General features: G+C 39.7%; 2 protein-coding genes across 9 annotated transcripts in view; one reads left to right on the top strand and one right to left on the bottom strand.

The window, feature by feature from the left end:
- The window catches only part of LOC129659174 (uncharacterized), a 480,433-nt gene that overhangs the window by 41,096 nt on the left and 425,403 nt on the right, over positions 1-13,934 (bottom strand). The window lies entirely within an intron of this gene.
- Positions 1-13,934, top strand: part of MDFIC (MyoD family inhibitor domain containing) — a 323,251-nt gene that overhangs the window by 266,661 nt on the left and 42,656 nt on the right. The window lies entirely within an intron of this gene.

Here is a 13,934-nt window from a genome sequence, read left to right as displayed (position 1 = left end):
TTGCTCAAACCCGTGTCCATAGAGTCAATGATGCCATCCAACCATCTCATCCTCTGTCGCCCCCGTCTCCTTTTGCCCTCAATCTTTTCCAGCATCAGAGTCTTTTCCAGTGAGTTGGCTTTTCAAATCAGGTAGCCAGAGTATTGGAGCATCAGCTTCAGCATCAGTCCTTGCAATAAATATTCAGGGTTGATTTCCGTTAGGATTCACTGGTTTGATATTCTTGCTGTCCAAGGGACTCTCAAGAATCTTCTGCAGCACACAGTTCAAAAGCATCAGTTCTTTGGCACTCAGCCTTCTTTATGGTCCAACTCTCACATCCATAACATGACTACTGCAAAAACCATAGCTTTGACTATACAGACGTTTGTTGGCAAAGTGATGTCTCTGCTTTTCAATATGCTGTCTAGGTTTGTCATAGTTTTTCTTCCAAGGATCAAGTGTCTTTTAATTTTGTGGCTGCAATCATTGCCCACAGTGATTTTGGAGCCCAAGAAAACAATATCTGTCACTGTTTCCCTTTTTTCCCCTGTCTGTTTGCCATGAAGTTATGGGACTGGATGCCAAGATCTTAGTTTTTTGAATGTTGAGTTTTAATCCAGCTTTTTCACTCTCTTTCACCCTCGTCAAGAGGCTGTTTAGTTCCTCTTCCCTTTCTGCCATTAAAGTGGTATCATCTGCATATATGAGGGTGTTGATATATCTCCCGCCAGTCTTGATTCCAGCTTGTGAGTCATCCAGCCCAGCATTTCACATGATATACTCTGAATAGAAGTTAAATATTAAGCAGGGTGACAATATACAGCCTTGATTTACTTCTTTCCCAATTTTGAACCTGTCTGTTCCATGTCTGTTTCTAACTGCTGTTTCTTAACCTGCATACAGGATTCTCAGGAGGCAGGTAAGGTAGTCTGGTATTCCCATTTCTTTGATAATTTTCCACGGTTTGTTGTGATCTACACAGTCAAAGGCTTTAGCATAGTCAATGAAGCAGAAGTAGGTTTTGTTTTTTTTTTTTTTCCTTGCTTTTTCTGTGATCCAAAGGATTTGCTCTCTGGTTCCTCTGCCTTTATAAATCCAGCTTGTACATCTGGAAGTTCTCAGTTCATGTACTGCTGAAGCCTAGCTTGAAGTATTTTGAGCATAATCTTGCTGGCATGTGAAATGAGTGCAACTGTGCAGTAGTTAAACATTCTTCGGCATTGCCTCTCTTTGGGATTGGAATGAAAACTGACCTCTTCCAGTCCTATGGCCTCTGCTGGGTTTTCCAAATACTCTGGCATATTGAATGCAGCAATTTAACAGCATCATCTTTTAGGATTTGAAACAGTTCAGCTGGAATTCCATCACCTCCACTAGCTTTGTTCCTAGTGATGCTTCCTGAGGCCCACTTGACTTCACATTCCTGGATGTCTTTCTCTAGGTAAGTGACCACAGTAGCATGGTTACTCAGGTCATTAGACTTTTTTGTTTAGTTCTGTGTGTTCTTGCCACCTCTTCTTAATATCCTCTGCTTCCATTAGGTCCTTGCCATTTCTGTTTTTTATTGTGCCCATCTTTGCATGAAATATTCTCTTGGTATATCTAATTTTCTTGAAGAGATTTTTAGTCTTTCCCATTCTATTGTTTTCTTCTATTTCTTTGCATTGTTCACTTAAGAAGTCTTTCTTATCTCTCCTTACTATTTTCTGGAACTCTGCATTCAGTTGGGTGTGTGTGTATGTGTTAAGTTGCTTCAGTCCTGTCTGATCTTTGTGACCCCATGGACTGTAGCCTGCCAGGTTCTTCTGTCCATGGGATCCTGAAGGCAAGGATACTGGAGTGGATTGCCATGCCTTCCTTCAGAGCATCTTCCCAACCTGGGAATCAAACCTCTCTTTCTTATGTCTCCTGCATTGGCAGGTGGGTTCTTTACCACTAATGCCACCTTCTTTCCCTTTCTACTTTGCCTTTCGCCTCTCTTCTCAGCTATTAGTAAGGCCTCCTCAGACTTATTTATGTTTCTAGGTATGGCAGATATACTTAAGATTTTATTTAAATGATTGAAATTGAGAGGTATAAAATGAACATTATTGTTGTCTTATTCCATTCCTTCATTCATTTTTGTCTAAATGACCACTTTCTAAGTGCTGGAGCAGATATTAGGAAGTGTTGGGCACTTAATAAATGCTCATTGAGTGACTATCCAAGTGGATGAATGACATGCTTCTTCCTACAGAGGCGCCTCCTGTCTGGTGAAGAGAGCAGACCTTTAACAAATTTTGCTCTGGAAGCAGACAGGAGGGCAGTTTGGGGTCAGCATGGGACATTGCTGACCAATGAAACTGGAAGATGTCTCCTGGAGGACTTCTGGGAATGGCATTTTTGTATTCTTAAAAGAGACAGTTGGAATGAGCTCCCTTTTTTTTTTCAAGGACTGTCATCATCTCTCAATGTGGTGTCTGGAGTTGTGTCAAGGAGTCTTGTAACTATGTGGGGAAAAGTCAGACGGAAAAGTAGACATGCCAAGGATGGCAGTGAAAATATAGAACCTGCAGAATTAATAATACTAGAGCTGTCCGATCTTTGGGTTTCTTGTTATGCTAGATAATACCTATCTGAAAGGCAAGGTCTTTAGAAGTTTTGTTCACTGTAAATCCCTTATCCCTAGCACAATTGCTGGCACAAGAGTATGTACTCAACAAATATTTTTCAATAACGTATTTAATTTAGTATGCAGCCAAAGGTACCTTGATGAATTTTTTGTGTTTTAATGGCAAAATCAGAGGAAGAAATGTTTGCATAAACGGTCTCAATCACACTCATCTTCAGATGTGGTTAATGACCTTGTTCCTTTGTGTTTAAGTCATTTCCTGATGCGTATGTTTGGGTAACATTTTATTGTCACAGAAGTTAAAATTATCTTGATATGTTGGTGAAGGCAAGAATCTAAAATTAACATTCTACCAATCAGGCTCCAAAAATTTAAAGCAGCCTTGTAAGGAGGTAGGGGGGAGAGATTTCATCTTAGGAGAAGACAAGATAATGAGAAAAATATTGTTATTTTCACTTATGCATTTTTATATTGAAATCTTTCCATTATGTTTACATTTATCATCCATTGTTCACATATGAGAATTTTAAATGTGTATTTGTGAATCTACCTACACAGGCTTGGAAAATTGTATTACACCATTTTTCTGAAATTGTTGTTCATTTCTGGGATAAGCAGCTTTTTAATTCTTTATGAAGGAAATACAGGCTCTCCTGTTGGGGTTGGACTGACAGTTAGGCCCATCCTAGTCTTAGAGTCAATTCTGAGAACTTTGCTTGGAGACCTGTTTTTCAGATTATGTCAGAGACAGCATCATCTATAATGAGAGCTGTTATTTGAAGTAAAGTACAAAGGTTTCCTTGTCTTGGGTCATATCTTAAAGAAATTTATTGAAGAATGAAAAGCTATTCTAATAACAAATACTCACCAATGAAGTTTAACTATTATGTGTTCTGTTAAAGCTCTGGGGAATTCATAATAACAGAATTTAAGCTTTTCTTCTGATTTACCTTGTATAAACTACTGAAAATAAGTTGACTTTTTAAATGTTCAGTTAGCAGTACCTAGTTTTCTCTGATTCCATATCTCCTAACTGAAACTCAATTTGCATTGCCACTCCTGAAATCTCAAGGAGAAAGCAATTTTACTTGTACATTAAGTTGGATTTACTTTTATTATAGGGAGGAGGAAAAACTTTAAGCTCTATAATTTGGTATACTGACTTTTCCTAGGCTGTTTTCAAAAAGGTCACTTGACTAGTATTTTTGATGTATTTCCCTATGCATAGTTTGATATCTGTAACTGAATCTTTAATTCCCTTGTAACGTGGGTTTCTTGAATTTTTCCTATAGCGTCACCATCCTCATATTATGCTTTTACAGCAATTCCCTAGACTCGTGAAGGTGAAGGAAGAAGTTTATAATGGTACTGAATACCAAACTGTTGCTTGATTTATTCAGGAAGGTTGTTATACACTGGGATCAAGTGACAGCTTAAAAGCTAGTATAATTTATCATCATCAGTTAATTTTCACTGGGTGTCCACTGGGTGCTGAACATTGTACAAGGCTTTTTGTCAGCTGGTATGCACCTGATAAGGTTGATGGAACTCTGAGAAGACAGAATCTTGTCCTTAAGGCACTTGCTATGTAATCAAAGGCAAGTCAGCAAATGCCTAAAGTTGTCAAGCTCTGCGTGCAAAACCTATGTAACTGAAAATACTAATTTTAGAAGGGCTCTTGTCAGCAAATGGAGGTTCTGTTCTCATAATTACCTACACAACCACCAGAATAAAGGGGATGATGTTGGGTGGACCAAGAACAGGTATCTACGATGGTCCAGTCCCTGGCTGACTGGCATCCATTTCTCTGTGTGTCTACACAGATACATTTTGTTCCCTACATATCATTTCAAAATATTCCTACCTCATGAGATCCCGTTTTCTTTTGAACAAACTGTGTACTCTGCCTGTCCCTAATGAGAGACAAGTCACATTCCTATGATACATCTAGAGCTAGTGTTATATGGTCATTATTCCACAGACTTCTGGGTGATCTTTATTCTTCCTCTAAAATGATCACGAAATCTGATCTCAATCAAATCTGCATGTAGTGCCTCATGTTCTTGGAAATTATGGCCTAAAACATATCTGACTGTATAATGGTGAAGGAAGTATAGGATAGCTGCTCTGTAAACTTAAGTACAGGATTGGTCTAGGGAGTGTCCATATCACCCTGGTGCAGGGTAGTCCAGAAGATGCTGTGGCCAGGGACTATCATGTGCGTTCTAAGTTGCTTCAGTTGTGTCTGACTCTTTGCGACCCCATGGACTGTAGCCCACAGGCTTCTCTGTCCATGGAATTCTCCAGGCAAGAATACTGGAGTGGGTCGCCATTTTCCTTCTCCAGGGGATATTCCTGACCCAGGGATGAAACCCAGGTCTCTTAGGTCTCCTCCTGGCAGGTGGGTTCTTTACCACTAGCACCATCTGGGAAGCCCAGAGCTATCATAAGCATCTTTGTTAAGTTTCTTCCCTAACCTTGGCCTGGCTTCTGTGGCCAGTGGTTGTGTTTACCTGAGGATTATCTGCTAAGAAATTTTCCCTTATTGAGTGTCCTTCATGGCCATCTCTGAGAAGGGCTTTGGGGAGGATTCCCTTGCAGGGGCCTTAGCAGTTCTTTTCTTATTGGTAGCATCAGGGATTGTCTTAAGGTGGAACAGTCACAAGTCTTTATTTGCTGGACTAGGAATTTTTTTTTTTTCCTAGCTATATAAGTTCTTTAAGATCTTTGTTGGTTGCTTATGAATATACCCCTCCACCCCGCCCACCCCACCTCTTTTTTCCTTTATAGGTGATTGTGGCATGCTTTATTTTCTGGTAACTGGTACAAAAGTTATGTGTCAAATAGTTTGACTCTGGTCCCTTGACTTGCCACTTTTGTTTCAGGATTCAGGAATCCCTCTGTTTCCTTTAGTCTTGATTTAATGGCTTCCTGTCACTTGCTCTTCTGCGGGTGGTGAAGCTTGATCCAGGTCATATGCTTCCTCAGGCTCCTTCCCCAGCTTGTATCCCTTGGGAATGAGTCATGGGAACTACTGAGTATGAGGGAGAGGCACTTGAGAGAGCCTGGAGGTTCAGGCTCCTACCACTCCTGCACCCCTAATATCCCCTCATTTCATTTTCCAGCACATCACATTTACCTGATCAGCACCCTGCATTCGGACTGGAACAAATAATACGGCTGCTGAAATTCAGATAAGAGATCTGAACTTCAGCAGTCTAACCATTACTGGCTACCAGGACTGTTTCTTATGGTTTTATATTTGTGAGTTTCACAGAGGCAAGTGAGGGCTGAAATCTAGCCCTTGCTCTACTCACCAAGGCTTGCGTTCAGGCAAGGAAAGCTTTTTGAAATTTGTCTCTATTGAAGGGAGCGTCTGTTTCGATTTATAGGATACCTGATTTATTTGTGTGTTCCTGGGTTTGGTTGTATTGCTTGCAGGTAAAAAAGCTTTCTTTAATAAAACTGTCTGCTTTTTCTAGTTGACTTTCATGTCAGCCAGTTAGATGGAGTTTGTTGTTTTCTTGCAGCAGCTACCAAAAGCCAGGAGAACTCCAAAATACCAATATATGGGTAGATTTCTGCAAGTCCCCTAAAGCTCCAGCCTTCCTTTGCAGGTACTCTATGCCCCAAGGACTGCAGACTGCTTATTTTAACTAGCCATTTTGCTACTGTTTCGTATTGACTACTGACATTCCAGCTGGGATGGTTGTTCAGTTGCCTAGTGTGTCCGACTCTGTGACCCCATGGACTGCAGCACGCCAGGCCTCCCTGTCCTTCACCATCTCCCTGACGTTGCTCAAACTCATTTCCATTGAGTCAGTGGTGCCATCCAACCTCATCCTCTGTCGGTCCCTTCTCCTCCTGCCTTCAGTCTTTCCCAGCATCAGGGTCTTTTCCAATGAGTCAGCTCTTCCCATCATGTAGCCAAAGTATTGGAGTTTCAGCTTCAGCATCAGTGTTTCCAATGAATATTCAGGACTGATTTTTATTAGGATTGACTGGTTTGATCTTGCAGTCCAAGGGATTCTCAAGAGTCTTCTCCAGCACCACAGTTCAAAGGTATCAATTCTTCAGAGCTCAGCTTTCTTTATGGTCCAACTCTTATATCCTTACATGAAACCTGGAAAAACCATATATTTGACTATACAGATCTTTGTCAGCAAAGCAATGTCTCTGCTTTGTAATACACTGTCTAAGTTTGTCATAGTTTTTCTTCCAAGAAACAAGTGTGTTTTAATTTCATGGCTGCAGTCATCATCTGCAATGATTTTGGAGCCCAAGAAAATAAAGTCTGTCACTGTTTCCGTTGTTTCCCCAATTATTTGCTATGAAGTGATGAGACTGAATGCCATGATCTTCGTTTTTTTGAATGTTGAGTTTTATTATTTATTATTTTTAAATTTTATTTTATTTTTAAACTTTACAATATTGTATTGGTTTTGCCAAATATCGAAATGAATCCGCCACAGGTATACATGTGTTCCCCATCCTGAACCCTCCTCCCTCCTCCCTCCCCATACCATCCCTCTGGGTCATCCCAGTGCACCAGCCCCAAGCATCCAGTATCGTGCATCGAACCTGGATTGGCAACTCGTTCCATATATGATATTTTACATATTTCAATGCCATTCTCCCAAATCATCCCACCCTCTCCCTCTCCCCCAGAGTCCAAAACACTGTTCTATACATCAGTGTCTCTTTTGCTGTCTCGTATACAGGGTTATTGTTACCATCTTTTTAAATTCCATATACATGCATTAGTATACTGTATTGGTGTTTTTCTTTCTGGCTTACTTCACTCTGTATAATAGGCTCCAGTTTCATCCACCTCATTAGAACTGATTCAAATGTATTCTTTTTAATGGCTGAGTAATACTCCATTGTGTATATGTACCACAGCTTTCTTATCCATTCATCTGTTGATGGACATCTAGGTTGCTTCCATGTCCTGGCTATTATAAACAGTGCTGCGATGAACACTGGGGTACATGTGTCTCTTTCAATTCTGGTTTCCTCAGTATGTATGCCCAGCAGTGGGATTGCTGGATCATAAGGCAGTTCTATTTCCAGTTTTTTAAGGAATCTCCACACTGTTCTCCATAGTGGCTGTACTAGTTTGCATTCCCACCAACAGTGTAAGAGGGTTCCGTTTTCTCCACACCCTCTCCAGCATTTATTGCTTGTAGACTTTTGGATCGCAGCCATTCTGAATGGCGTGAAATGGTACCTCATAATGGTTTTGATTTGCATTTCTCTGATAATGAGTGATGTTGAGCATCTTTTCATGTGTTTGTTAGCCATCTGTATGTCTTCTTTGGAGAAATGTCTATTTAGTTCTTTGGCCCATTTTGTAAAAGAATGAAACTAGAGCACTTTCTAACACCATACACAAAAATAAACTCAAAATGGATTAAAGATCTAAATGTAAGACCAGAAACTATAAAACTCCTAGAGGAGAACATAGGCAAAACACTCTCCGACATACATCACAGCAGGATCCTCTATGACCCACTTCCCAGAATATTGGAAATAAAAGCAAAAATAAACAAATGGGACCTAATTAACCTTAAAAGCTTCTGCACAACAAAGGAAACTATAAGCAAAGTGAAAAGACAGCCTTCAGAATGGGAGAAAATAATAGCAAATGAAGCAACTGACAAACAACTAATCTCAAAAATATATAAGCTACTTCTACAGTTCAATTCCAGAAAAATAAATGACCCAATCAAAAAATGAATGTTGAGTTTTAAACCAGCTTTTTCACTCTCTTCTTTTAACCTCATCAAGAGGCTGTTTAGTTCCTCTTCCCTTTCTGCCATTAAAGTGGTATCATCTGCATATATGAGGTTATTGATATTTCTCCTGCCAGTCTTATTACAGCTGTGCTTCATGCAGACTGGCATTTCACATGATGTAAGCTGAATAAAAAGTTAAATAAGCAGGGTGACAATATACAGCCTTGATGTACCCCTTTCCCAATTTTGAACCAGGCCATCATTCCATGTCTGCTTCTAACTGTTTCTTCTTGACCTGCATACAGGAATCTCAGGAGGCAGGTAAAGTGGTCTGGTATTCCATTCTCTTTAAGAATTTTCCAGTGTGTTGCTATGATCCACACAGTCAAAGGCTTTAGAGTAGTCAATAAAGCAGAAGTAGATATTTCTATGGAATTCTCTTGCTTTTCTAATGATCCAATAGATGTTGGGAATTTGATCTCTGGAACTTCTGCCTTTATAAATCCAGCTTGTGGAGTTCATGATTCACGTACTGTTGAAGCCTAGCTTGGGGTATTTTGAGCTTGGTCTTGCTAGCATATGAAATGAGTGCAGTTGTGCGGTAGTTTGAACATTCTTTGGCATTGCCTTTCTTTGGGATTGGAATGAGAACTGACCTCTTCCAGTCCTGTGGCCACTTCTGAGTTTTCCAAATTTGCTGGCATATTAAGTGTAGCAGTTTAACAGCATCATCTTTTAGGATTTGAAATAGCTCAGCTGCAATTCCATCACTTCTACTAGCTTTGTTCCTAGTGATGCTTTCTATGGCCCACTTGACTTCACACTTCAGGGTGTCTGGCTCTAAGTGATTGATCACGCCATCATGTTTATCCAGGTCATTAAGATCTTTTTTGTATAATTCTTCTATGTATTCTTGCCACCTCTTCTTAATATCTTCTGCTTCTGTTAGATCCATACCATTTCTGTCCTTTATTATGCCCATCTTTGCATGAAGTGTTCCCTTGGTGTATTTAATTTTCTTGAAGAGATCTCTAGTTTTTCCCATTCTATTGTTTTCCTCTATTCCTTTAAATTGATCATTAAGGCAGGCTTTCTTATCTCTCCTTGCTAATCTTTGGAACTCTGCATTCAGATGGGTGTATTTTTTCTTTTCTCCTTTGCCTTTCACTTCTTTTCTCAGCTATTTATAAGGCCTCCTCAGACAACCATTTTGCCTTTTCGCAATTTTTTCCCTTCTTTGGGATGGTTTTGATCACTCACTGCCTCCTATACAGTGTTACAAAACTCCTTACAGAGTTCTTCAGGAACTCTGTCTTTCAGATCTAATCCCTCCAATTTATTTGTCACTTTCACTGCATATAATCATAAGGGATTTATTTAGATCATGGTGACATCAGATCCTCATGACTAATAAAGAAGTTTTTGTTGAGTCTTAAGCCAACTTTTTCACTCTCCTCTTTCACTTTCATCAAGAGGCTCTTTAGTTGTTCTTTGCTTTCTGCCATATGGGTGGTATCATCTGTATATCTGAGGTTATTAATATTTCTCCCAGCAATTCTGATTTCAGCTTGTGCTTCATCCAGCACATTTCATCTGACATTTTGCATGATATACTCTGCATATAAGTTAAATAAACAGGGTGACAATATATAGCCTTCACATCCCCCTTTCCCAATTTTGAACCAGGCCATTCATTGTTCCATGTCTGGTTCTACGTGTTGCTTCTTGACCTGCACTCAGGTTTCTCAGGAGGCAGGTAAGGTCTTCTGGTATTCCCATCTCTTTATGAATTTTCCAGTTTGTTGTGATCCACACAGTCAAAGGCTTTAGAGTAGTCAATAAAGCAGAAGTAGATGTTTTTCTGAAACTCTAGTTCTTGCTTTTTCTATTATCCAACAGATGTTGGCAATTTGATCTCCGGTTCCTCTGCCTTTTCTCAATCAAGCTTGAACATCTGGAAGTTCGTGGTTCACATACTGTTGAAGTCTGGCTTGGAGAATTTTGAGCATTACTTTACTAGCATGTGAGATGAGTGCAATTGTATGGTAGTTTGAGCATTCTTTCACATTGCCTTACTTTGGGATTGGAATGAAAACTGACCTTTTCCGGTCCTTGGCCACTGCTGAGTTTTCCAAATTTACTGGCCTACTGAGTGGGCTTCCCACTGTAGCTCAGTTGGTAAACAATCTGCCTGCTAGACAGGAGACCTGGGTTCAATCCCTTGGTCGGTAAGATTCCCTGGAGAAGGAAATGACATACCACTCCATTATTCTTGCCTGGGAAATCCAATGGACAGAGGAGCCTGGAAGGCTACAGTCCATGGGGTCACAAGAGTCCAACATGACTTAGTGACTGAACCAACAACCAACTAATATCAAGTGTAACACTTTAACAGCATCATCTTTTAGGATTTGAAAAAGCTCAACTGGAATTCCATCACCTCCACTAGCATCATTCGTAGTGATGCTTCCTAAAGCCCACTTGCTTTCACATTCTGGGATGTCTGGCTCAAGGTGAGTGATCACACCATCATAGTTATCTGGGTAATGTAGATATTTTTTGTATAGTTCTTCTGTGTTTTCTTGCCACCTCTTCTTAATATCTTCTGCTTCTGTTAGGTCCGTACCATTTCTGTCCTTTATTGTGCCCATCTGTGCATGAAATGTTCTCTTGGTATCTCTAATTTTCTTGAAGAGATCTCGAGTCTTTCCTGTTCTATTGTTTTCCTCTATTTCTTTTCACTGATCCCTGAAGAAGGCTTTCTTATCTCTCCTTGCTATTCTTTGGAACTCTGCAATCAGATGGGTATATATTTTCAGAGTGCCTCACTCCACCCTAAACTCCTTCAGGGGTTGTTGAAGTTCAATGGCAATAGCAGCACAGGCTTCAGTCTCCACAGAGGCAGATGACAAATGTCATTGTTGTTCAGTTGTTGGCAATGCTCTTGGTAATTGCCAATTAGTAATTGATGCTACTCCTGATGCAGGTTTTTATATTAGATCAGAGTCCTCCATCTTAGGATTTTTGACTTGTATTGTGCCTTACCAGAGAGCCTTATCATATTTGTTGTTGTTCAGTTACTAAGTTGTGTCCTCATGGACTGTAGCATGCCAGGTACCTCTGTCCTCGACAATCTCCTAGTGTTTGCTCAGATTCATAGCCGCTGAGTCACTGATGCTATCTAACCATTGTATCCTCTCTCTTATCACATGGAGGAGGGCTAAACGCACCCAGTAGCAGACTGGGTCTAGGACCTATGCCAGAAAGCACTTCTGCACCTGTCTAGATATCTCAATGTGTATGTTAAGTTGAAACCTAAGAGTATTGGATGCTTCGTAATGGGATGTCTTCTTATATGCTTTGTGGTCCTTCAAAGCTACAATCAGTATGTAAAGACTCTGGATGAATCTGAAAATTTCAGATATTTGGAATTTTCAGTATATGCTTTTTTAGGTGCCATCCACCCTAATTTTACTTTTGTATATGCTGCCTAATGTTTGTAAATGCTAACTTGGCTAAGTGTTTTTCATATGTTATTTGAAAAGATAATATTTGATATGTTCTATCCCTTTGTGATAGAAAATCAGGTGATTTTAAAGTGATTACTTCTAAAAACAAATAATAGTTTTAAAAATCTTTCCCTATAAGCCTCATGGTGAAATACTAGCAAGGTCAATAAAATGTTTAATTAATGGTATGACTTTTGAAGTGAGGTGTAACTACCTGATACTTCCTAACTTACTATTGTTTTGAGAATTTTGAGAAAAAAACTTCTATTTGTTGAAACTAACATGATAACAGTAGGACTTTTCAAACTTCTGCTTGCCCACTAATTGATCTTAAAATAAAACACACAAAGGAAATCCCTTTGTACCTAAACATATTCCATGTATATGTATATGTCTGTGTGTGTGAGTTGCTCAGTCATGTCCGACTCTTTGCGACCCCATGGACTGTAGCCTACCAGGCTCCTTTGTCTGTGGGATTCTCCAGGCAAGGATACTGGAGTAGGTTGCCATTGCCTTAGGTAAAATAGATTTTTGGATTGTGCTATCTTTTTATTAGTGTATTTTCAGGCATACAGAAATCACTGTGTAGGCTATTTATTCTCTGTAAAATATTAACATATTTATGTAGATGTTTACTATACAATTATAACTGGAGAAGGAAATGGCAACCCACTGCAGTATTCTTGCTTGGAGAATCCCTATGGACAGAGGAGCCTAGGAAGCTACAGTCCATGGGGTTGCAAGAGTCGGACACAACTGAGCGATTAGCACACACACACATAGAATTATAAATACTTATAAGCAGAGGTCACTTTATCAGTTAAGTCAAAGGATGGAAAATACCTATTGAGTCAGAGAACAAAGGAGACCACAGCAACCAGAGGCCCCATCTTCACTATGGGATTATATAGGTGGACAATATGTTCTTTTAATAAATGAAGCTAGCAGACAGCAATCCATAATGAAACCTGCTAACTTAAACTGAAAATAGTCTATTCTCAAATGTATGGGTGGTGGGCTCCTCTTATCCAGGTAAGTTAAGTAAAAACTATGATATTCAAAGGCTGGCATGAAGTGAAGCCAAATTTGTCATCCATTTGAGGATAAAAACATGATGCAACAAATGCTGCACTTGGAGGGGATGTAATAAAGATTTGTATTATTCTTTGGTGTACTCCCTGGGGACTTTTCTGTAATACATGAAGATATTAAAAAGAAAATGTACATCACTTTTGTTAATGGTCTTTATTTTTTTAATTTATTTCTCTGTATATTTATTTGAAATCTGCTTATTTACAAGAAGGTTTGGGGTTGACTTATAAGGGAAGAAAGTATCTGGTAACACAGAATAAAAAATAAAAGCCAACTAATAAATCAGAATCAAATGGGGTGTGGATTAAGTAGGGGAGAGTGAGGAGGGAGAGATCAGTGGGGTGGAACTGGGAAGACAAACCCAGGTCCATGAGATCTATCATCTCCTCTCATTTTGCCAATGAACATCCTACTGCCCAGGGGGATGCAGTAATTTTCTCAAGCTCAGAGAACCAGGAAATACTGGCTCCAAAATTCAAACCTTAGTGGGTCTTGTTTGTCAAAGCGTACACACTTCCCACTATTGTTGCCAGTATCTTGTTGAAGAAAATACTTGTGTACAAATTGCTCCTGATATTAAGGTAACTGACTGGTCCCAGTTTGCCTGGGACTGTCCTAGTTATAAAACCATTAGTTCTGCCTTCCAGCACCTCCTTCAGTCCTGAGCAAGCTGGGATGGTTGGTCACCCTGCTGGATTTCCTTCCAGCCATGGTAAAGGTAGAATTTGACAGAGTTGTATCACTGTGCTAGAGTGGTGGAGTAAGGCTGGGATACTTTGCCTACAGAATCACAACATGCATGATTATCCCTCAGTGATAACTGGCTCCTACCTTATAAAGTTGAGCAGTTGCTTTCTAAGATCCATCAGAGTCTGTATATTCGGCAGTGGTCTTTCCACTACTATTAGATTGTTTTGCTTCTTTTTCACTAGTGAAGTATGATGTCTTTTGGATCTTTGGGGCTAGGGACAGTTTATGTATATTATATGTAGATGTACTTTA

The sequence above is a fragment of the Bubalus kerabau genome, chromosome 8 (assembly GCF_029407905.1).
Source record: "Bubalus kerabau isolate K-KA32 ecotype Philippines breed swamp buffalo chromosome 8, PCC_UOA_SB_1v2, whole genome shotgun sequence".
NCBI lineage: Eukaryota > Metazoa > Chordata > Mammalia > Artiodactyla > Bovidae > Bubalus > Bubalus kerabau.
The sequence above is the reverse complement of the archived record's forward strand: the minus strand, read 5'-3'. Positions and strand labels throughout refer to the sequence as shown.